The 23,454-nt window shown below is 40.6% G+C and overlaps 1 protein-coding gene across 7 annotated transcripts in view; it reads right to left on the reverse strand.

Moving 5' to 3' along the window:
* The window catches only part of LOC133472795 (5,6-dihydroxyindole-2-carboxylic acid oxidase-like), a 54,874-nt gene that overhangs the window by 18,090 nt on the left and 13,330 nt on the right, over positions 1 to 23,454 (reverse strand). For 2 of the 7 annotated variants that reach the window (XM_061764159.1, XM_061764161.1), the window contains exon 1: positions 15,328 to 15,476. The exons of 3 other annotated variants lie outside the window; for them this stretch is intronic. The gene's annotated coding sequence lies outside the window, so the exon portion shown is untranslated. Of the gene's footprint in view, positions 1 to 11,580; positions 12,575 to 15,327; positions 15,486 to 23,454 lie in introns of those variants that run through there. 2 more of the 7 variants (XM_061764154.1, XM_061764158.1) reach the window with 2 other exon arrangements.

Genomic DNA, 23,454 nt, shown 5'->3' on the forward strand with positions numbered 1-23,454 from the left:
GATGTTGGCATATGTCAGTGCTTAGATTTGCACATTGAGCCCTGCACTGGCCGGTCTACTTTTCACTTGTTGTCGCACAAGGTCAGAAGCAGAGCATAGTCCTAATAATTAGCATATGGGCTTGATTAACTGGGTAATTACGGCGTATTTACGAGGAGCTAAGAGAGAACCGCGCAACACTGAGCGTGGCGTATCGGTGACAAGCGAAGAAGCAGAGAAGACACTAATTGAACAATTTCAAAGCCATTCCTTCTATTCACATCTGACTTTATACCTGTTTTTAGGTGCACCGATTGTGTCTGCTTCCCCCGGGGGAAAAAACTATTCCCAGCGCTGACATCTCCACTGCATTCTCTATAGATCAAACGGGGCCTGAATTGCCAAGATGACACCCCCCCCAACCCCAAGCACACACATACCCCCGCATCCCCCAGGCTCCATGCTGCCAAATACATGAAGTGTCTTTGTTAGTGCCTGCTTGTCAACTCAAAAAGGTGTTTTTTTTCCAATAGATGATATCCTGCAAGACATGTTAAGCCTCCTGTTGCTCACCAGGAACAGCAAATGTTCCTGTGTCAATTTGACCTTGGCACATTAAACTCATTCACTGCCATGGACGTTTCTATTCGTCAACTGGAATACACCAACGAATATATTCATCAAGTACGTTTTTTAACAGGTAGGCATGGAAGAGGGTCTTGCCAAGCTTGTCTGTGAAATTCAGGTTTGTAAACCATTGCAATGACTAACAGATCCCTGTCGATGGCGGCGTTGCATCACTTTGGATTTTAAATCAGCATAGCTTTTTAGTAGAAGGTAACGAGTCGGTGGTGAATCTTAACTTGTCACATCGATTATGAGGGAGAGAAAGTTGGTAGTGGGCCAAAATTAAGGGATTTCGTAGTTGAACAAGGTATCTATACGTATGGTATAAACGAAGTAAGTGGCGTGCGATAGTGAGAAAAGTTGACAAGAACTGATGTTCAAACTGAACAACCTGCGGTGACTCAGTATGGCTCGGAACTTTTCTTGGTTGAATATCTATTATTTAAATGATTATGTTGCCATCTAAAGCCCTTTTCTTTGTTGTGTCATAGTTTGAGGTGTCACAAGAACAAAAAATATTAGCGTCAAAGTCAGTGTTCTGCTTGACGATGTTTCTTTTCAGAAAAAATCTTGTTTTCTCCACTTTTTGGTCAGAAACTGGTGTTTCTGGTGATTACGAAAGAACATAAAAAACGAGAAACAACCTTTTTTTGTTGTTGAAATAAGAGTGTCAATTCTTTCTTTTGGTCACTGATATTGTCACAGAACACAATATTCTGTGGGTCTTGAAAGATCAGTCCTCAAATGCTCCAAAGCTGCTGACAATATGGGCAACTATGAAAACGGCTGCCAGTTAATAATCCAAAAGTGTCAGAAACGAACCATTACAATGTGGATTGTATACTGTATGTTGATTACAGATATTATTAAGCAGAGGTTTCATACAGAAAAACTCCTTTTCAATATTGTTTCACCTTTAAAATGGGTCAATTGGACCTGCAATTTAATAGCAAGAGGGCTTCAAGCCGGCAAGATAGTCCGCATTTAACTTTGGAAGCTCTCCATCTTTGTCCAAGTTAACAGAGAGGGTTCAAACAAAGACCTAGAGCATCACTGGCATGGTGATGAGGGGAAAACAAAAACGAAAAATAACGACAAAATAAATAAATAAGTAAACCAGTGCTTGGCAGAGGGATGGAAAGCATTGGCCTGGATTATGAAGGAAAAGTTTGTTCCACTTTCGCCACACTTTTCACTGGTCTCACTGTGCTACCGCAAATCAGCGCTCAGCAAATTCGTTTCATGTGGAAATGTAATTTAACGCAGTACATAAAAGCTTTTTTGGCATGCGGGGGTATACTTCCTCTCTGTGGACTACTATATTTTCTGTTTACTTTTTTTTTTACAAGAAAGCAACCAGATCTTTCATTTAAAGGAACAGGTACCCCCCCCCCCCCCCCCCCCCCCCCTGCCAGAAGAAAAAGCATAGCCATCCAATAAAATCCTTACGATTTCTTGACTATTATCATATGGCTATTGCTATGATAATCACTTCATCAACATGCTTTTTTATGGTCAGCGTGAGTATTGCGTGGGATTAAACAATGTTTTCATAACAGTATGATGATGATTATTATTAATATTAGTTTTACAATTCATGTGTTTCCTTTCCAAGTGGCCTTCTCATCAATGTAGGCTAATTATAGCTGGAGCACAGCGGAGACTGGATTGAAAGAAACTCGTGCAAGGCACAACAACAACCGAGGCGATGTAATTTACAACAAGTTGGCCTAGATAATTGTTTTTTTTTTTTTTTAAGAAGCTTGTTTTTGCCAAGGCATAGATGGTGTGTACTTGCTGTACTTATTACTTTGTCCTTTCAATTTGTAATTTGGGTGTAGCTCAGCCTTCTTCCCCTGAAGCCAGTTTCACTTAGCAGCATTGAATTTTGTCGGCGTGACTATCGTAGGTTAAACCACAACAAAGTCATAAGATGTCATGCCCAAAAAGACTAGGAAATACATTAAATCGTGAATTTGAGTCATTATCGTTCTGGTTCATTAGGACGCAACCCTTTGCTCAGTATTTAGTAGAAGCAGAAGAAAAGAATGATTTTAACAAATGGCTGCAATATAACAAGGAGTGAAAATTTTAAGGGGGTCTGAAAACTTCCCTTACCCACTTTACATTCATTCTGGAACGCCCAAAAGAAAAGTTTGCGGTCTTTTAAGTGTCTCCAGTACAGCAAGGCCATTCAAACTAGATGGAGACGGACAGACAGAGCCAGTTTAACCAGCCACACAAGCTCCGAAATAGTGACACACAAGTGACCTTGGACGAAGCCCAACAGTCCTTTGGAAGTGCTCTCAATTACTGCAAAAAGAACAGAAGAATCCAGGTGTTGACCATGTAGAAAATCTCATGCAAAAGGTGGAGTAGGTCCACCTTTTGGGGACAAAAAAATAAGGCAGGATTTTAAAAGTTGACCTTTTTTGAAGGTCTATGACGAGAGAAACGCCCGTCATTCGCTGGCTTTTAAGTCAATTATTATACACGGCACCTGGAAGTGTTCCTCAGATGGCTTGCCGTTTTAGAGTATTTTGACAGATTTTTCAAGACTTAACGAATATATACGTAGGTGGCAGTAAACGGTTGTATTGCAGTTGACAAATATAAACATCCGCGGCAGAGAACGATTTAATCAAAATACACTGCACTGGCAATTGGTTGTGATGTCGTTCAGTCTTTATCCAAACCTCTGCCAGTCTCCATGTCATAAGTTGAAGCCCCTCGGTCAGACCAGTGCTACATTAAATGCTTCGATTTTTAAGTGAAACACATACATAGGCAATATCAGCGTTCCTTTAATTAGACAGAGCTGTAATCGTACAGACTGAGGCAATGTGTACTTCGCTAACTTGCATGAAAATTCCCATCGGGACGCACTCGTCGACGACAAGGAACGGTGACACTAATTACATGGAACTATAAGACTAATTACATTCCTGCGGGTGGCTTGGAATGGTTGGATGTCATTTCACAGTAACATCCAATACTCGTCAATATGAGATGCGTTTGCGTTATTGTCACACTGACTGTTTCCGTGCTCCTCTTTAGAAATTGATTGAGCAAAATGCTAGCTGACGTCTGTTGTGTGCGCGTCGCAGACAAGCAGATCATCCGCACGGAGTGATGTTAACGCCTGCGCTGTTTGTTCATCCATTGCATAGGAAAATGGGGAGTTGGGGGAGGGAGGGGTTGGGATCGTTTTCGCTTTCATTTTTCCGCAGTGAGGGCCTTTATTATACCGGTTCTGCTGCATGACACTTTTGGGTTGCGTCCCGGTGGAGATCCGCGCAGAAACTGGGTCGAATGTTAAATCGGCTGTTGAATCAAGAAAAGAGCGGGAGAGTCTCAAAAGGAGGCTTCATGTTTTCCAAGCAAAAAAAAAAAAAAGACATGGAAACAGCATTTCCTCCTCTTTTATTGACGCAGTCGAGTTGTCTTATGCCCACAGCTGACTTTTGAAACATGCTTATGTAAGAGCATTTGTCTTTAAATAATCCAGTGAACAAATTTGACGGCAATGTTTTTAGTCGTAGTTTGATTTTGATTGTTGTAAAATTGCCTCGTGTTCCTTTGATTTTATTGTTCTTTTTGTTGTCGTCGTAAATTAGCGCGATTATGTCAAAGCAAAAACCCTAGTGAGGATAAGAAGTGTAGAAAATGGATGGATATTTTTGGCGAATACCATTTTTGAGTTTTTTTGCTTAAAATCGCAAATACCGTGGAATTGCTTTGCAAATTGTGAATTGTGTTGCTTTTTTATATTTAGCTATTGGTCACACCTTGGTCAATCTCGTTTTTAAAAAAAAATTTATTATATACATCTTATTTATTATATACATCTTATTACATACTTCATGTACAGTATATATAAACAGCATTCTTTTTTAGTATTGTTTTCATTCTATGGAATGTACATTAGTGTGTTTAAAGCAGGCTGTTTGATCATGAAAGCCCGAGTTGATCCAGTGAATTAGCAAGCGAGGGCAGATCAAAGATTCCTGGCCAGATCCATCGGCAATTAGCTGGGAACATTCCTCCCTTCCCCACTCATTTTGCCGCACGCCTGCTGACGGAAGCGCTTACGCACGGCTTTATCGTACATCGGTGGGCTACAAAAACAACCCAAAATAGAACTTCGTCAGAGAAAAACGAGCACCATTTCTTTGATTGTACCTTTTTCGCCGCGCGGGCGAATCGCAGTTTGACCCATGCAAACGAACCTTCAGAGATGCGCCGTATCGTTTTTTCCCCCAAGCCACTTCAATTGGGACCATTTGGAATCTGGTTTAGGTTGCGGTGGCCTACTGATTGTGAAAGTGTCTTGTGTGGCAATCAGGCCGCATACCTCGCAACTCAGTATGTTGATATTTAGCCATAATAATAGTCACACTGAGCTTGGAACGCCGTCTGCCATCTGTCTCGTGTTTGGTATACACTTCCCATTCAAAGTGGGAAACGACTTGGAATCCACGCTTCACTCTTGGTATGGAGGCTGATGTTGTTTTGACACTCGCATTCCACAAACAATAGCCGGGGGCTGAAAAAAAATAGCATCTTCCCCAAGGATCGCTGGGGCTGATTGTGACACTGAGACGACGCCTATATTCGGTTGTCAAGCTGAAATTGACAAAAACAGCACTTGGCAATGCAAAAATAATAAGAATTTAAGAAAAAAATTAAGCCATAAATGGGCATTTTTAAGGTAAAAAGATGAGATGTGTTTAGGTTTGAGATGTGTTTAGGTTTGAGATGTGTTTAGGTTTGAGATGTGTTTTGGTTAGAGATTTCACTCTACACCTTTTACTCCTGTTTTGCCTTTGCTTTTTTTCCCCTTGCAAAATTCTAGCCTTATGCTGAAAAAGCTTCTTTTTCCTTCTTAAGAAAGGAAGGGCTCGTAATAAACAACTTTTTTTTTTGTAATATTACAGCTTTATTTTTTCGTAAAATTACATCCTTATACTTGGAAAAATACAACTTTATGTTCCTTTTTTTTAACTTTTTTATTTTTTTTTTAATTGAAAAATATAACTTTTCTCCATGTTGTCTTGAAAGTTTTTTTTCTCCAGAAGGAAGTACTAGGGGAAAAAATGTGCAGAAAATGTAAATGTTTTTTTTTTTTGGTAATGTTACAGCTATATTCTTGGAAAATAAATATTTTAGACTCATAAAAATACTGCTTTCTGTTTTGAAATTTTACAACTTTTTTCCGGCTTCAAAATGCCAGAAAGAAATCTTTATTTTCTGTGTAATATTACAGCTTTATTCTTCGAAAATGATGGAGTCACTCATAAAAAATTGCAACTTTATTCTCCCAAGATGAGAACTTGTTTCGATTTTGAGATTTTCCCCAAAATATTAGTAATAATAATAATAAATGTTTTTTTTTCCCTTTGAAAATTCTACATTCTGCACTCTGAAAGGTAAGAACCAGCTTGTTGGCCATTTCCCCACGCAACACAGGGACTACAAAGCAACTACGTCAGCAAGAAAAAAGGACCAACTCCAGGTGGGATATATAGGCGGGGAAAGGGGAAGTGGGTGAGTGGGGGCGCGGTGCAGATGCTAAGAAAAGAGACAGCGGTGGAAAGTGCTAATGAATGGCTATTGCCGCGTTGAAATGCTTACTCGTCTGTGATTAATGACTACAAGGCTGCCATAATGGGGACCGCCGGGACCTCAGTCACTGGAACCTTGAATAGACTAGTCCCCAAAAGAAAGAAAGAAAGAAAAAAAAAAAACATGAAGTCCCCACGACTGCGCCGCTGCGGTCGTATTCACAATGGATCTTTTCTTAACACAGCAAAGGGCTTCGTCAAAGCAATGGAACAGATGACGTTCGTGTCGCTTGTGTAACCCTCTTAACCCTCCTGTTAGGTTTGTTTCTATGGTACGCCCAAAATTTGATTTCTGCAAAATGAGACTCTTATGAGTTTTAACGGAAGATAAAATAAGCTAGCTATTTCGTATGTCGTATGATTTTTATTTTATTTTTTTAATTGTAGCATTATAGCTTTTTTTTGTGTGAAATAAAATCTTTTAATCTAAATCTTAGGACTTTATTTAAGGCAGAAAAAAATGTTTTACCCTAAAAAAATAGACAAAAATTTTATTATTATTATTATTATTTTTTTTCAAAAAGCCCGTTTTAACTAGTGGGTCTTACAATGAGGGCCTTTAAAACCTTTAATGCGCGGTGCTGAGCGAAGGCTCCCGACTGGTTTGACTTTGAAATCCTAACAATGTTTTGGTACAATTTTTTTTTCTTATTATGTAGCGTAATAATGTTGATAATGTACCATTGAAATTTTTTAATAATGATAATGTAATGGTGTTTTTCTTATAATGTAGCTTTGTTTGTCAAAAAAAAAAAAACAAACTTGCTTTTTTTTCCCGAATCAAAATAATCTTATATTCTGTGAAATTGTTTTGTTCAAGAACAAATCTGTTGTTATATCTAAAAATGCTAAGTCTAATTAACAGGCAACATAACAGAATGTTACGTTCCTAGAGTGATCCGGAAAATAACCGCAGCGGATCAATTATTCATCTGCTCTTTTGTTCTACACGTGACCTCATCGGCGGCAACAGAGCGCAGGCTTCCGATTACAAACCATTTGACTTTAAAACAACTTTGACCCGCCACAGCGAGGGGGTAGGTACAAACCGCACGGGCTGAGTTACAGTGCTGTAAAAAAGTATTGGCCACCTTCTCAAATTCTTATCTTTTTGCACAGTTTCCCCACTTTCATGTTTAAGACCAAACCAAACAAATGTAAATATCAGACAAATATAACCCAGGTGAACTTAAAATGCTGTTTTTAAATGGTGATTACATTTATTAAGAAAAAAAAAAACTATTCAAAGTTACCTGGCCCTGTGTTGAAAAAGTAATTACCCCCTCCCCCCCTTGTTAAATCATTAATTAATTGTGGCTAATCAAGATTTTTGGTTAATTTTCACTGATCACCTCCAAAACAAAGGACATTTGAATTGGATTCTTGACTTTGACAAGGCCACTCCAAAACCTTCATTTTTAATTAGATTTTTTAAGCCTTCCAGAAGTTGACTTGCTGGTGTGTTTTGGATTGTTATCCTGGTGCAGAACCCAAGTGGGCTTCAGCTTGAGGTCACAAACTGATGGCTGAAAATTCTCCTTCAGCATTTTCCGTTAAAGAGCCGAATTCACGGTTCCATCAATCACAGCAAGTTGTCCAGGTCCTGAAGGAGCACAGCACACTACCGCCACCATGTTTGACTTGTGGTGTTCTTTTTTCGGAAATGCTGAGCTACATTTATGCCAGACGTAAAAAGACGCACACCTTCCCAAAAGCTCAACTTTCATCTCGTCAGTCCATCTAGTATTCTCCCAAAAGTCATTCGGATGTTTTTGTTGCAAAAGCAAGATGAGCCTTGATATTTTATATGGTCAGCAGTGGTTTTTGCCTTGGAACTCTGCCATTTTTGCCCAGTCTCTTCCTTTTCCGTTGTGTCGTGAATATTGACCTTAAATGAGGCCAGGTAGGCCTGCAATTCTTTACAAGTTGTCCTGAGTTCTTTTGTGGCCTCCTGGATGAGTCATTGCTCTTCTCTTGGGGTAATCTTCATAGTCCGGCCACTCCTGGAAAGGTTCACCACTGTTCCATGTTTTCCCCATGTGAGGATAATGGCTCTCCCGATGGTTCGCTGTAATCCTAAAGCTATAGAAATGGCTTTTTGTAACCCTTTCCAGACTGATAGATGTCAATAACATTATTTCTCGACTGTTCTGAAATCTTTGGATCGTGTCATCTTCTTGCAGCTTTTTTAGATCTTTTGTCCGACTTGATTTTGTCAGGACGGATTCTGCTCAAGTGATCTCTTGACTGAACAGGTTTGGAGGTGATCAGTGAAAATAAACCAAAAATCTTGATTAGCCACAATTAATTCATGATTTAACAAGGGGGGGGGGGGGGGGGGGTAATTACTTTTTCCACACAGGGCCAGGTAACTTTGAGTAGTTTTTTTTTTCTTAATAAATGAAATCACCATTTAAAAACAGCATTTTAAGTTCACCTGGGTTATATTTGGCTGATATTTACATTTGTTTGATGATCTTAAACAGTAAAGTGGGGAAACTATGCAAAAATATAAAAATTTGAGAAGGGGGCCAATACATTTTCAGGGCACTGTATATTACTAACATTATGGTGTTTTTTTTTTCCCTGAACAAACATTCATCTTTGTGATTCTGCAAAATTTATAATTAATCTCCCCACCGTTTGCCGCATGCAGTCAGGCACAGAAATGAATTAATCACATGCGTGCATCTCCCAAGGTCGTTTCCAACTGAGGACTATTCCTTTTTTGAAAGCCAACTTTGAGCCAGGAAGTTTGAACTGAGTCGTGTTTTGCGATCATAAGATTTTATTTCATTCCTTAATTTTAACTGTTTTGTACTTGACTTTTATTAACAATTGAAGTGAATCAAATTAAATTGAAATTCCAGCATTATTCTGGTAAATTCTTTACTTTTTTTTTTTTTTTTTTTCTCCCCTAAAACACATATTTCTGTTAATGTTACAAATTTTGGTCTCGCAACATTACAACTACAGTATACGCTATAAACTCATTGACGTTATTTTTTGGGGGGATTTTTACGAGAATAAATGTTACGACGCACAAAAGTTGTGAAGAGTTGGGGAAAAAAACGTCAAAATTTGCAGTAAAAAAAAAAAAAAAAAAGTAATGTTTCTAATAAAAAATAGGGACCAAATAAATAAAAAACATAAAATAAAACATTATTAAAAAAATAATAAAAAGTCCATCAGTCAACAAGAATAAAGTTTGAATTTTAGGAGAACAATGCTGTAATTACTTTCAGTAAAATATGTATTTTTGCCTGTAAAAAGTCGTAAGTTTACTAGAAAAAGAAGCATTTGGGGAAAAGAGAGAACATTTCACATAAATAAAGGTACAATGTTACCATTAAAAAGTCATATGATCACAAGTGGGAATGTTTTTTCCTGATAAAAAAATCAAAATCATCTGAGAATAACGTGTATTAATTGTCTCATAACGTAACGTAATTTTGCTTTACAACGATAGTTAATGGTGACTATTTGGGATTTCCAAAAAGAATTTGAAGTAAATGACAAAAAAAAAAAAAAAAAAGAAAAATATTGACATGGAGGTCTTATGTAGACACAATCAAGTTCTATTGTGCCTTGCACAAATAAGTTTCCACGAAGGCTTTTTCATCCTCAGCCGGCGAAGAAAGCAACCCAGTTGGAAAGCTTCTTTGGGCTCACTTTTCATGCGCTCGGTACAAAAAAAAAAAAAAAAAAAAAAAGACTTCCTCCTCCAAGATTAATTGGAAAAGGACCTGAGCAAGAAATGAGCGAGTCACACTGCGATTGTCCGGAATGGGAGCCAGTTAATGGCATCTTGGCCGCGCCGATCCTCGGGAGGTGTCGCTAAGCCGCAAACAATGGGGAGGAATCATCTTGCGTCGTCCCATCTTGACATCGGGCCCGCCCAGCACACATTGGCACCATTGTGCCACCGAGGCCATTCTAATTTATCTGGGTGTTGCTATCCAGACCATCGTATTGATCTTGCTCTTTTGTCTGTCTACTATTGGTTCAAGAAAACATGCCGTTGGAGGTCACCCGGCCGTGAAAACGACCTTTTTTTTTTTTTGCTTAACTCTACCTGTCTGTACGTCTACAGTTAACCCTTGCATATTCGTGGCCTATTCACATTTTTTCTCAAAACTTGCATAGTCATCGTATTTGTGCCCTGTCTCAAATAAAACTATTGCTTTGGTGCCACCTGGTGGCATCTTGGTGCCAAGCATTTATGTTGAACAAAAGGGAGGAGCTTCATTTAGTCAGGCCACAGCTTTGTCTAATAGAAAGAAAATGCTTTGGTGCCATCTTGTGGCGGTTCGCCGGGGTTCACTGCATTCACTTTGCATTTTGGTAGGCATGTCTATAAGGGGTAGAACCACAAAAAAGCCTTAAAAAACCATTGCTGAAAAACAGTACTTTTGCCATTTTAGTTTGAAAATGAGATTTTTTTTTCCTCACTGCTACCAAATTTAAACCACACATACCAGAAGAAAGAATTTGAATTTAATGAAGGTCCATAAATTAGCGTCCAATTTAGCACTTTATTTTTTATTTGTCTGCATCTCAGCTATATATGAGCTTCTCAGCCAATCAGCTCTTTCCCCGCCCTTGTGTTCTGTTAATCAGTCCACGCCCATGTTTCCTTCAGTCTTACATTTTGTGTGTTCTTGTATTCACGTGTACTATGTGCATGTCTACTAGGGAACAAGCCTGCCGTAAATAGCGAAAAGTAATGGACGCCCCCTAAAAAACGTTTCACAATTGTCTATTTAATAGTTTAATCCGTAAATATTCCCTGAATATTTATCTTTTTCTAGGTTACCTCACAACATTAGTCTAAGAAATAAATAGCCACTGAATGGTTTAATACATCAGAATCGTGTCAGAAACACACAAGGAATTTGTGGAGGCAATCTTGTACGACAAACAGACAGCCATTGTGACAAAGCATACTTTTAGCACACTACGGAGAGTCACTTAGCAATGAAGGGTTGCCAGTAACGTGGTAATGCTGATACAATGGACAATTGCACAAATGATGCAGAGTCCTCGAGCAATTTCGAGCAGTTTGAAATGACTAATAGAGCAATAATCTGGTCCAGTGTCAATTGTGGAAGTGACGTAGAGTTCTCAAGCAATGTAGAGCAGTTTGAAATGACGAACAGTGCGATAATCTGGGACAGATCATTCTCAAGTATTGGTCAACAACAGCTATACAAAGTGAGTGCGCGAATAATGTGTCCCAACAGAGATGTGCAAAATTGGCAGCATGTTACAATAAAATGTGTAAGAGGTTAATGGCAAGAGGGAAGAGGCTGTTGGAGTGTCTGCTGGTTTGGGTTTGCAATGCGTCTACCTGAGAGAAGGAGCTTGGACGGGGTGTTGACCAGGGTGTGGAGGGTCCAAGAAGAGTTTGCAAGCACTTGTCCTAGTTCTCGCAGCGTGCAAGTCCTCAAAAGTGGGTAGGGGGGTACTCCTGACTGTCCGTTACAGTCGGATTTTTGTCCTTCTTTGTACCCGCACCAAACCAGACTGTGATGGATGAACACCTGATGAACTGAATCAATGACTGCTGTGTGGAACTGCTTCAACAGCTCCTGTGGCAGGCCGCGCTTCCTCAGAAGCTACGTGAAGTACATTCTATGCTGGGCCTTTTTCAGGATGGAATTGATGTTGGTCTCCCACTTCAGGTCTTGAGCGACTGTAATTCCCAGGACCTTGAAGGTCTCGATGGTTGACACAGGGCAGTTGAGCTGCCTGAGGGGCAGCTTTGGCAAAGGATGGTTCCTGAAGTCCATGATCATTTCCACAGTCACGAGCGTGTTCAGCTCCAGGTTACGTTGGCCGCACCAAAACTCCAGTCGCTCCACTTCCTGTTGGTACGCAGACTCGTCACCGTCTTTGATGAGGCTGTTGACTGTGATGTCGTCTGCAAACTTCAACAAAGTTTGGCAAGTTTGCGTTGAAGTGCAGGCGCTTGGGGGGGATGCTCGCTTGTAGTTAGTTAGCAATTGTAGACCACGCCAGACTGACGTAGAGTCATTTGCATTAAACTGGTTCTTCAGCTTTTCTCCATAATTTCTCTTTGCAATGTTAATTTCCTTTGTCAGGCTGTTTCTAGCCCAATTGTACGGGGATAGGCTCTAATGCCAGGCGAAGTTGTCGAAGTTTGGTGGTGAACCAACGCTTGTTGTTACTGAACGTGCGAAATGTCTTTTTGTTGGTACACACACGTCTTCACAGAAGCTGATGCAGGATGTAACGGTATCCGTATATTCGTATACATTCAGTTGAAGTTTCAAAGACACTGCAATCTGTGCAGTCTGAACAGTCTTAGAGGTCCCTCTTTGCTTCATTGGTCCGCTTCACTGTTTTCACCACAGCCTTCGCAAGACATTACTGCGTTAAAGAAATGCTAATGGTTTGGAACCCCGTCTGGCTCTGAGATCTGCAGACTCAGGTCAGGTAGTGGATTGTGTTCTGCCCATCAGTCCACTCCAGTTTTCCTTACTTCTCACTTTCCAAGTCCTTTAACTTTGTTTTTTTAAAGGTTATTTTATGTGCAAACCAGTACGCCGGTACCATGACAACCACTTCCTTCGGGCTAAACTGACTTTCCCGGAGTTCTTGCTTCAACATTTCCTTTTTCCACGCAGACTTCTTGAACAGCGTCTCACACAGAGATTTCAAGGTGGCCATGTAATCCGAACTCAAGGCCGTAAGTCACGCCGCCGTGCATTTATTCCGTCTGCACCATCCCTCACGGATCACGGGTCCTGTCATACATTCTTTATGATGCTCTGATAACCCGGCACGGGATTGGTCAGAAAATTGGGCTTGGAAGGAAAGGGAGCGGAGACAATCGCCGTCGATACATCACAGGATGGCAGGGACGGCTCTGACAACGGAGGGCCTGACTGAGACGGCGTTAAGCGGCGGCATCAGCAATCTGTTCGCGGTGATCGTGACAGATAAGCAATCTGCCTGTAGGCCGAATGTGATTTGGCTTCAACGACACGTCAAACAGCAGCGTGAAGTGGGGGCAAGATGAAATCCATTTAGTCCGAGGGGATTTCCTGGCAGTGTGCATTCCCAGCTCTTTTGAGTATTCGGTAATAGAAACAGTGTAAATCAGGTGTTCCCAAACTGTTTTGGTTCAGGGACTCCTTACAGGGGAAAAGTTGTTCCAAAGACCTCCTCATGCAGTATTTCTGACAGCAATTAAACATAACTACCATGTATACTCCTAGCACAGGGGTGTCAAACCTATTTTTGTCACGGGCCACATTGAATTTCTGGTTTCCGTCAGAGGGGCGTTATGACTTTGGAACCATATCAATGTTGGCCTCATTATAATTAGTTTTGAAATCAGAATGCAATGTTATTTCAAAAAGAGATTTGGTAACAAAAAAGCTTGTAAAATACTGCATAATCTACAATTTTGGTACAGAAAAACATGAGGTAGATTTCGCAGACCATATGAAATAATGTGGCGGGCCAGATCTGGCCCCCAGGCCTTGTGTTTGACATTGTGTACCCTCGTCAGAGGAGTTAAAAATACAAAAATGCATATTTCTTCGAGATCAGGACAGCTTTTGAGTCGAAGATAAAGATTAGGGGACGAATCTCGGCTTGTCGTGGCAATTGAGAGAAATAGCTGATGGGAAGTCGGGAAAGTTTAGGCACCTGACACTTGAACAGTGTTTGTATACGTATGGTACAAACAGAATACGTGTCAGAGTAGGTAGTAGGAAGTTTGTGTCCCTGGACTCGAGTTTCACAAGCACTGGTATAAAATCACACAAGGTCATGTTTCATCTCGGAAGTTTTTCCCGCAAAGCATCAGTCAGAGAGAGAGAGAGCGAGAGAGAGAGCTTCCAGTGTTACTGCCTCCTCTCCCCGCTTCCCGTGTCCGCAGCTGCAGCGTGGCTCATGGCAGCTGTATGCTAATGTCCTCTTCTGAGTCAGCAAACGCCTTCCCAGGCCATGGCCCGGCGCCACGGCCCCTTCGCCGCCGACCCAAAATCGGGATGGTGCTGAATAGCTGGCAAGATTTCACTTGGATTGGGGGTGGGGGGGGGGGGGGGGGGGGGCATTGCGGATTTAAATGCGTAGAGGTATCAGTTTAAGAGCCTTTTGAAAAACCACAGGCTTCTGGCGTTCAGAAATTCTCTGTCTAATAGAAAAAAAAACATTGTTCACGTGTTATCGCTAGCTAATTTAGCATTTTTCTGTTTGGCCGCTCCAAACATTGTTACTTAAACAGAAAAGCTAAGCGCGATAGAAGATGGATGGAAGAAAGCAAGTCATAAAATATAAAATTACAAGCAGTCAAAAAAAAAAACCTATATATTTTTTTCCACTGAACAATCTTAAAATAAAAAAAGTCATAAAATTACATGCACATAAAACATACATATATATATATATATATATGTATTTTTTTTTTACAAGAATAATGCTGTGATGTTACAAGTAAAATAAAAGGTTACTAGAAAAAAAAGGAAGAAATAAGGATGGATGAAATTGAGCAAAGTTTTAGACATAGTCACCAGACGCATTTTTGTGCCTCTTTAATGAGCGACGCAGTCGCAGGGGCTTGTAAAAGTTGCATGGGCGACCTTGTTATTCCTGCACAGAGCGTGCTTGTTTGCCCGAGGACGAGAAGACTTTGGGGTATTACTCTTAATCTGCCTGTCATGTCTGTTCAGCGCTACAGACGAGAGGCAGAATTAAAGCGTGCTCTAATTGAGCTCATTCAATTATGGAGACGAAACGTACACAGATCGTTGTTGGATATGACTAATTGTTAAGATAATACTACGCAGCGTGAAACACTGCGGGCTACTCGCGCTGAGTGGATTTAATTGCATTTTAAAGATTTCATGGCTTTATAAATAGCTCCGTTGTTTAATTGACACCCTACAGTAACTTTCAATTGGGATTTGAGATATGAGTGGACCTACTGTTGAGGATCTTTTTTTTTTTTTATTTTTTTTTCTTTTCCCTTCAATGTAGGCTTATTTCAAATCTGCCATGAACCTCACTGTGAAGCAGAGAGTGTCTGGAAATAGAAAGAAAAGGAAGCAGCACGGTTTTTTACCCGCTGTAGGAGCAAAAGTCCTCTCCTTATCCTCCTTCTTCCTCTGCTTGTTCTTCTTCAATGCGCCTTGAACATGACCGTCTCCGTTGTGTAATGACATGGAGTCATTGCACAATCGCGGAAAAAAAAAAATCAAAAATTGCGGCAGAAAAACTCCCCCTCCCGAGCACCGCTCTAACAAACATCAAAATTTAAACTGTTTATATTTAGCTGCTTCATGACTGAATAATGCGCCCAACCCGCCTTGCCTTGCATGCCAAAACCACTGCAGGGCGTCCGCCATGATAAAAAATAGATACACGTTCCATTCAAGAGTCCGCCCCACACCCCCCATACCCCAAAAAGAATGAAAAACAAAAGTACCTTTCGGGGAACAATGGCTTGTCCTTGGAGTGGTACCATCAAAAGTCTAGCTTCAGTCACTTAGTCAACTTTTAGACCTCCTGTTGCTCATATAAGGACATTTTGATTATATTGCTGGTCAAATTCTGAAGTAGATCACTGCCAGAGTACCAAATAGAGTCTTCAATCCTCAAAGCTACATTTATTTGTTAGCGTCCAATGAGCCGAAAGTAAAAGTATGTATTGCTATGAAATGCGCCACTACCAGATGTGAAAACTTGGCAAATTGCAAAATAGCTAAGCGATCTAGTGATTGGATGTCATTGTCGGGCAGATCGTCCAATAAGACTCCATTAAAAAGATTTTCTGAGTCTTCTAATGTTTTCAAGCACTGAAAAATTCAGCGGGCTAATATGTTGGGAGTCAAGGAAGAGTAAAAACAAAAGTACCTTGCAAAAGTCAAGTTTCTGTCATTGACTTTTGAGCATATAAAGACATTTCAGGACTGCCTGACTCTATTCCCATAGAATCTTTTTCTAGCAAAACTAGAGCTGCTTAACTGTTGTTGGTTGTTTTTGTGACATTGACAATAAAAACAGTTTGCGGAAATACCTGGACTTTTTTTTTTTTGCCCTTGGAAGCACCACCAAGTCCAAAATTTTGCTATATTTGGTACATTTGGACTACCAGCTAAATTCATTAGTAAACGCCAGAGGAGGGAGACTCGAGTCACGTGACTTGACTTGAGTCAGACTTAAGTCACAAACTGTATTATTAGGACTTGCTTGGCTAAAATGGATGAACGACTCGACTTGGCTTAGTCTGGCACTCCAAATCCCACAAAGACTGGTAAGCTACCAGTACGTCAATTTCACAATTTCGCTAAGATCTGGTCGAACATTGCCTTGGCAGATATACCAAAGAAACTTCATGTCGGCATTTAATTGAGAAGAAGCAATAGATAATCCAGAGACTATTAAAACTACAACTGTTGAACGTGTTATTACATCTAACTGAAGTACTGATATTGTGTAACTTGCTTAACTCGACTACATTCGCTCGGCGTCAAGTAGGGTCTCGACTTGCTTGAAACTTGACGGTTGGGGCTTGAGGCTTATGCATTGCACGTGTGACTTACTCCCCCATTTTGAAAAATTTGGGATATGAAACAGGGTCTTGTGCAAAGGCAAGTGACTTCTACTGGAAGCCCATTCCTCTAAATCCATCATTAGCCGCATAAAATCCATGAGACGTCAAACTAAATCCGCTTGCAATGATTCACCGATTCGTAATTAGCATCGAAAGGGATCGATAACAATAACGTTATCCCCCCGCTGAGCTAATCGGTTTAGCCGCACGTGTACACAACACAGCAGCAAAGACAAAAGCATCGAGTTCTTTGCCTGACGTCTGTATATGTATTTGTATTGATAATCAGACTTGGCATTTATGTTAAACCTGCATCAGTCTGCGGTAGAGCAAACAGATAATATGTGCCACTCTCCCTCGGCGAGATAACGAGCAAGTGGTTGCCGGCCTCTTAAGTCCCTCCTGATTGACACGCCGTCACAACTGGAGGTCTCGAGGTAGAAATACGATTGCGTGTCCTCGTTCCCTCCCTTAATTACCGGCCAAAATAATCTCAATCTGATCCGCCGACTCATTTTCCAGATTGACGTTCGTATGCTACCCAACGGCAGCTGTCTGCATTTACATATCACACACAGCGTGATGTTGGTGTACAAGATGGAAGTCTGTTCGTTAAAACTTGGGCTTTTCCTACATTTTGACGGTGAACTGTTTTTTGGCTCCCAAATAACAAATGATCATCTGAAGAGAATGAAGTCGTAATTTACCATGAATGAAGTAAAAGAATGTCATCCTTATGCAGGTACCTCATGAGACTAATATTACAGGTTTACTCTTTGTTTTTCCTCTAAAGATTACAGCTTTATTCTTGGATAATTATGGAAAATTGATACTCGTGGAAATATGCCCATTTTTTAAAAATTACAATTAACAACATCATACATATTACAGGTTTGTTATATATTGACTTTTATATAGTTCAAATTCAGATTATTTTTGGAAAAATAAACATTATAAGGGGTCTTTGAGCCGTGCTTTGTCTGGTCCCGCCCCGAGGACCTGTTTGCCATGGGTGACCCTGCCATGGGCATAAAGCCCCAGACAATTTAGCTCCTAGGATCACTGGGACACACAAACCCCTCCACCAGGATAAGACGACGGCTCAAGGAGGGGTTAAACGTTTCACTGTCGAAAAAACATTTTTTTTTAACACTTTTGCACCTTGAAATCATTAAAAATGGCAACCACGCAACGGAAGCCAAGTTATTTATGTTGGATTTTGTACATTATGGTGCATGCAAGCGTCCTGGTTGGTCCACAGATTTCATAGACCCTGTGAAAGCAGGCGAGCTGGGTCCACGCAAAGCAAGCATTTTGATCGGGATCCGACTCCATTCTGTGTCTTTAAACGGTGCAAGCTTAAGCGGCCAGCAAAAACAAACAGACAGTACAATAAATTCTCACTTTGTTTTAAAAAGGACTCCATGCACTCAATACCAACACATAAGCGTGCGCTGTGAAGGCGGCAGCACATTGAAGGTCACAACATGGGAGCCGAGGCTCCTCGGGGAGTTGAAAACGGGCACTCTTAGCATCCCTCGTCGGGTTCATTTGCCACAAACACAAGTGGCCACGTTGATGGCCTTCACTCATCGGCGCTTTCACAGACCGCCGGCCGAGAGCAAGGCGAAAATCAATAATCGCCTTCAAACCTCCAGAGCACGTGGTGGCGGGGAGGCGCCGTGATGTTTACCGCGCAGCAATGAAAACAAAATCCATCATGGATTGTTCCAGCTGTCCCCTTCGACGCCTCTTGTGTTAAAGCAGCAGTAAGCTACAATTAGCCACTGGAAATACGGCAACAATGCACACAAAAACAGTACATACGTTGATAAACATGAAATTCACATCATTAAAAAAAATGATTGATTCGATTCGGCGCTCGAGCAGTGTTTGACCTTGGCGGCTGAATCCAGTTTTGTTGTCAATGTTACAAAAGCAAGACAAGACAGACGTTTAGCAGCTACAGCTGATTGCCAAAGATTGTATTCAGCGCTCAAGTGGTTCTCAAATTGGAGCTTCATTGAAAAAGATACAGAAAATATGGACACAAAGTGAAAACAAAATGAAAAGTATCACTTCAAAATCCGGATGATATTTACATAGAAACTGTCGGAAAGTTTGCGCTATTTCTTACTTTTACACTTGTATGACCGTTCAGAAAATTTGAATGATTATGGTTAACAAAGGTTTTACAATGGATTCTATTTGACGCTCGAGCAGTATTGGAATTCAAGGGGCAGGTTATCAGGTGCAGTTTTGAAAGAAGAGAATAAACACACAGCCAGTATCGGAAACATCCAATCATTTCTTGAGATTTATATGACTCATTTTTACACTTTGCTAAGAATGTGAACGTAACTATTGAAGGTTTTGCGATTGGTTCTTTTCAGCGCTCGAGTAATGTTTGACTAAGTGTGGCAAAGAAAGCTTTATTGTCATTGTTACAGAGGCAACAAAAGGACAGGTCAGCAGCTGCTGTTTTGATAGAAAAAGAGTTTATCCGTCGCTCGTGCACTGTTCGACCTTGGAGGTCAGTGTCAACGTGACAAAAGCAGCTGTGTTTTGCTGTGAGCCCGTGAGAGATAACATTTCGTAATGGCGCCGATCTCAAAGCAAAGATGCGTCCCATTAGAGGCGATGTTCTCAAAGTTTGTTAGCGAGCGCCACTGAGCTTCGTGTATGGGTGGCGTTCGAGTTGTGGGGGAAGAAGAAGGGCGGGGGGGTTCTGAGGGGGGATTGAAACGTAAGGAGCTGCCGCGGTGGCGCCACCGTGATCTGAGGGGTACCATGGAGACGCCTGTCATGAGAGCGGCGGTGAGGGAGGTGAGGGGTGGCAAGACTCCTGTGATGCCGATGCCGTGCTTCTTTCTGTTTGAGAAGTCTTCTGACGGGATGAATACCTTATGCACGACCTTGTTTATGCATTTTTATTTTTAGGGTGGGTAATTTGATGTGATTCACACAAAGGAGCTTTGCACCACAGTGACTGGTTCAAAGGCATTCCACCCAATTAGGACAGGAAATAAAAAATTCTCGAGAAAAAAGGAGTCCCAACGCATTAGCACAGTCAGCTTGCCAGTGCTTGAAAACAACATGACGCTCGGAAAAGTGTGTTTACGGAGTCTAGCGAGCACAAATTGCTAGTTCCGCAGCATGTTGAGTATCTGTACAGTGATGACATTCAGCCACTCGATGGTAGTTAGTTTTCAAATGGACGATGAAGTAAGGCTGTCACAATCAAATCTTTTTACAATCGATTATCCTATCGATATTTCGTCGAGTACTCAAGTAATCCCACCCACCCCAAAAAAAAAAAAAAAAAAAAAAAATGGAATACATTTTTTTTTTTTTTTAAACAACTAACATGCATTCTATTCTCATTTCTGAGGGCTGGACTTCTATTGCTAAACTGCATATGTTGGTACTGAGTGTATGGTATAAACTCTGTTAACAGGTAGCATTCACGATTAGCACTAGTGTGCTAGCAATTACCATTTTGGGTAAAAAAAAAAAAAAAAAAAAAGCTAACTTCCAGTCCACTCCCCCATACATCATTTTAGGTTATATTGTACATTACACATCTAATAGTGTCTTAAAATCACTTACAGACATGACGTTTTTGGCAAAGTTTATCAGTGGCCCAACACTGCGTTCGTCTGCAGTAAATGTCCATGTGAAACATTGGTTCTGGCGGTGCAAAAACGGTTTTGGGAGGAACTTTATTTTTTTGAGACAAAAATTTTGCGCTGACCTATTTTTCGAGTCGACTTACCAGAGTTATCCCATTTTTTCCCCCCCAGCCATATTATGAATGCAGCGTTAGGGGTAAGAAGGCATGTCAACGTCCCGTTGCCAGGCAAACCTGTTGCAAACTCAAAACCACACACCGCAGTGTTGGTTGGATGAGCAAACCTTTCGTTTTTAAAATGTAAAAAACTCAAAAGTACCAACAACGGACTATTACACATACCTATTCCACAACCCCCCTGTTATCACATATTCAATGAATGGTGGCTCCCACTAGCTTGAAACATTTCGACAGCAGAAACAGGACCTCCTCCTCACCTTACCACCGGAATGCTTCATGTGTTTTGCCGTGCGTATGATTCATTAGCAAAGTTTCCGCCTTTTAAAAGCTTGCCTAAAAGACCACAAGCTTGTTTTTAAAACTTTACTGTCCTGATTCCTGCGATTCCCATCCGATCCCTTCTCACCCAGTCACTACTAAATATTGAAACAGCCGGCGATGGCATATTTATGAATGCACTGTAGCAACTCGTTTTGATTGTAGCACAAGATAACATATGACAGCCCAATGTGGCCCACAAGTGACTTGCTGGCGTCACGCATTTGAATACGCTGCCATCCCTGGGATACGGCAAATGCAAAGTGCATGGAGTGTGTCTCTTATTAGTATTTCAATTTTTAATGGTGGTGATGCCGATTTTGTAAGTATCTTTAACTACAGTCAAAATTACATTGGAGTATGTGGTAATGTATGGGATTGAACTGGTCATTTCGCGTAAACAATACAAACTATGTACGAACATTTTGTTGAGTTAAAATTAAACATCCACTCAAACTATTATGAATTTCCCCAAAAATACATAACATTTATAAACAATGAAATGAATAACAACCACAGTTAAACCAATCAACAGAAAAAAAATAACAACAACCAAACCGACCAACAAAAACAAGCCCATCAATAAACAAACTGCCAGACAAACCAAACAACTAACCGACAAATGAACCAATCCAAATTCATAAAAATCTAACGAATGGACCAGCTGATCAAAACAAACCAGTCAGCAGACAAACCGACCAACTGAAACAAACCAATCAACAACCAAGCTGACAGACAAAGCAAACAACTAACGTAAAAACCAACCCAAAAACTGGCAACGAAACCATTAAAAAAAAGAAAAGGTAAACAATTAATGTACAAACCAACCAACATACATCCAAGCAAACCATTAACACATTCACTGCCATTGACGGCTTTAGAAGTCAAATATTCATGTTAACTGGGAAGGCTGGGAGTGAATGAGTTAATGAAAAACAACAACTAGCGTATTAAAGCAAACGTTAATGGCATGCCTTAATTGACAGTTGCAGCTTTTCAAAAAGATTCCCTGCTCTTCCCATTCATTTGGATGAATTGCCCACCCCAAATTGAGTCAATTTCCCCGGACCATTTCCAACTTTGATTATTCCAGACTTTTGCAACCCTACAAGAGCCAGTGTCGACCGTGTATGCAAACAATCCGTCCGACTTTCCGGAGATAACTTCATCAGGCTTTGATATGGAAGTCGCGTCTCCGCAAATAAACTCCAAACAGGTTCTTGGCGGCACGGTGTCAAATGCTAAAAAATTCTGAGGTCCTGACAAATCTGTACATCGCACGGGTGACGCACTCATCTGCATCTGTCAAAACCCTATGTTTACACACCCCGCGGCCATGTCACGCAGTCGTGTGAAATATTGCAGAGGAAAGAAGCGAGGCGGGAGAAAACTCCAACCTGCTGATGGAATGAAAAGAAGGCAGGAGGGAGAGGAAGTGGGGGGGGGGGGGGGCTAAACAAGGAGCAAAACAAAGAGAGCGGAAAAACGAAAGTCAGGTGGGGAGGCTGGAAAATAGAAGCGAGGAAAGACTGGAATTGTCATCTCACGGTTGTATAACTCCGCCGGTGTGAAGCACTGAAGTGTAATACCACATACCACATTCAAGACCCTTCTCGTACAATGTTGTTCAAATTAAAATTTCAGAACTTGAGCAAAAAATTTAAATGTGCCTTACATATACACCTTATGAGACAAGCTTAAATGTTAAGTTAAACATTATACAATTCGGAATTCGTGTAAAACAAACAAACAAAAAAAAAAAACAAGTTTTTTAAAGTCATGCAACATTATGTTTCGATTAATTCAAAAACATGATTAAAACACAACGTCCATTTTGATAACAAACACTTCTTTGGACGTCGGACAGCAACTGTATCAATCAGGTATCGTTAGCGACAACATCAATATTGCGCAACACCAGCCCCCAAGGAGGGATAAAAACGGGGAAAAATAAATTCTAATAAATCTCTGTACGTGACATGTCGGACACCCAGGGAAAGAAATAAATAGCATGCAAATACTGATACTGATGCCTTCCCTAGTGTGATGCATTTCCAAAATCAGTCTCCGCGTCTCCCAATAGTCTAGTGCTGCCGATAAAAGCAGATTATATAGAATTTTACTGACAGTCCTTGGCTAATGAGACCATTACGTCACTGCTTCAAATGTGTACACTGGGGAGAGCATTTTTTTTCTCCCAAGGTAAGAGAGAGAGAAATTTTGTGCTTATGTAAGATTGCGCTTGACTTTGCGAGTCATACAAGTTGTATATATTATATATGTTGTACTGTGGACCCCTACGAATAGTGAAAATCCGCGGATAATTGACGCCCATTATCATTGCATTGTTGTTGTTTATTTTGAAACATAGAATTCGAGAATTAGTGGGGATAAACCGCCGCGGTGTTTTTTGGTGTTGGTTCGCCCAAAAAAAAAAAAAAAAAAAAAAAAAAACCCCCCCAAATTTTTTTTTTTTTTTTTTTTTTTTTTTTAAATTGGAAAAAGAA

Source organism: Phyllopteryx taeniolatus, chromosome 23 (assembly GCF_024500385.1).
Source record: "Phyllopteryx taeniolatus isolate TA_2022b chromosome 23, UOR_Ptae_1.2, whole genome shotgun sequence".
Lineage (NCBI taxonomy): Eukaryota > Metazoa > Chordata > Actinopteri > Syngnathiformes > Syngnathidae > Phyllopteryx > Phyllopteryx taeniolatus.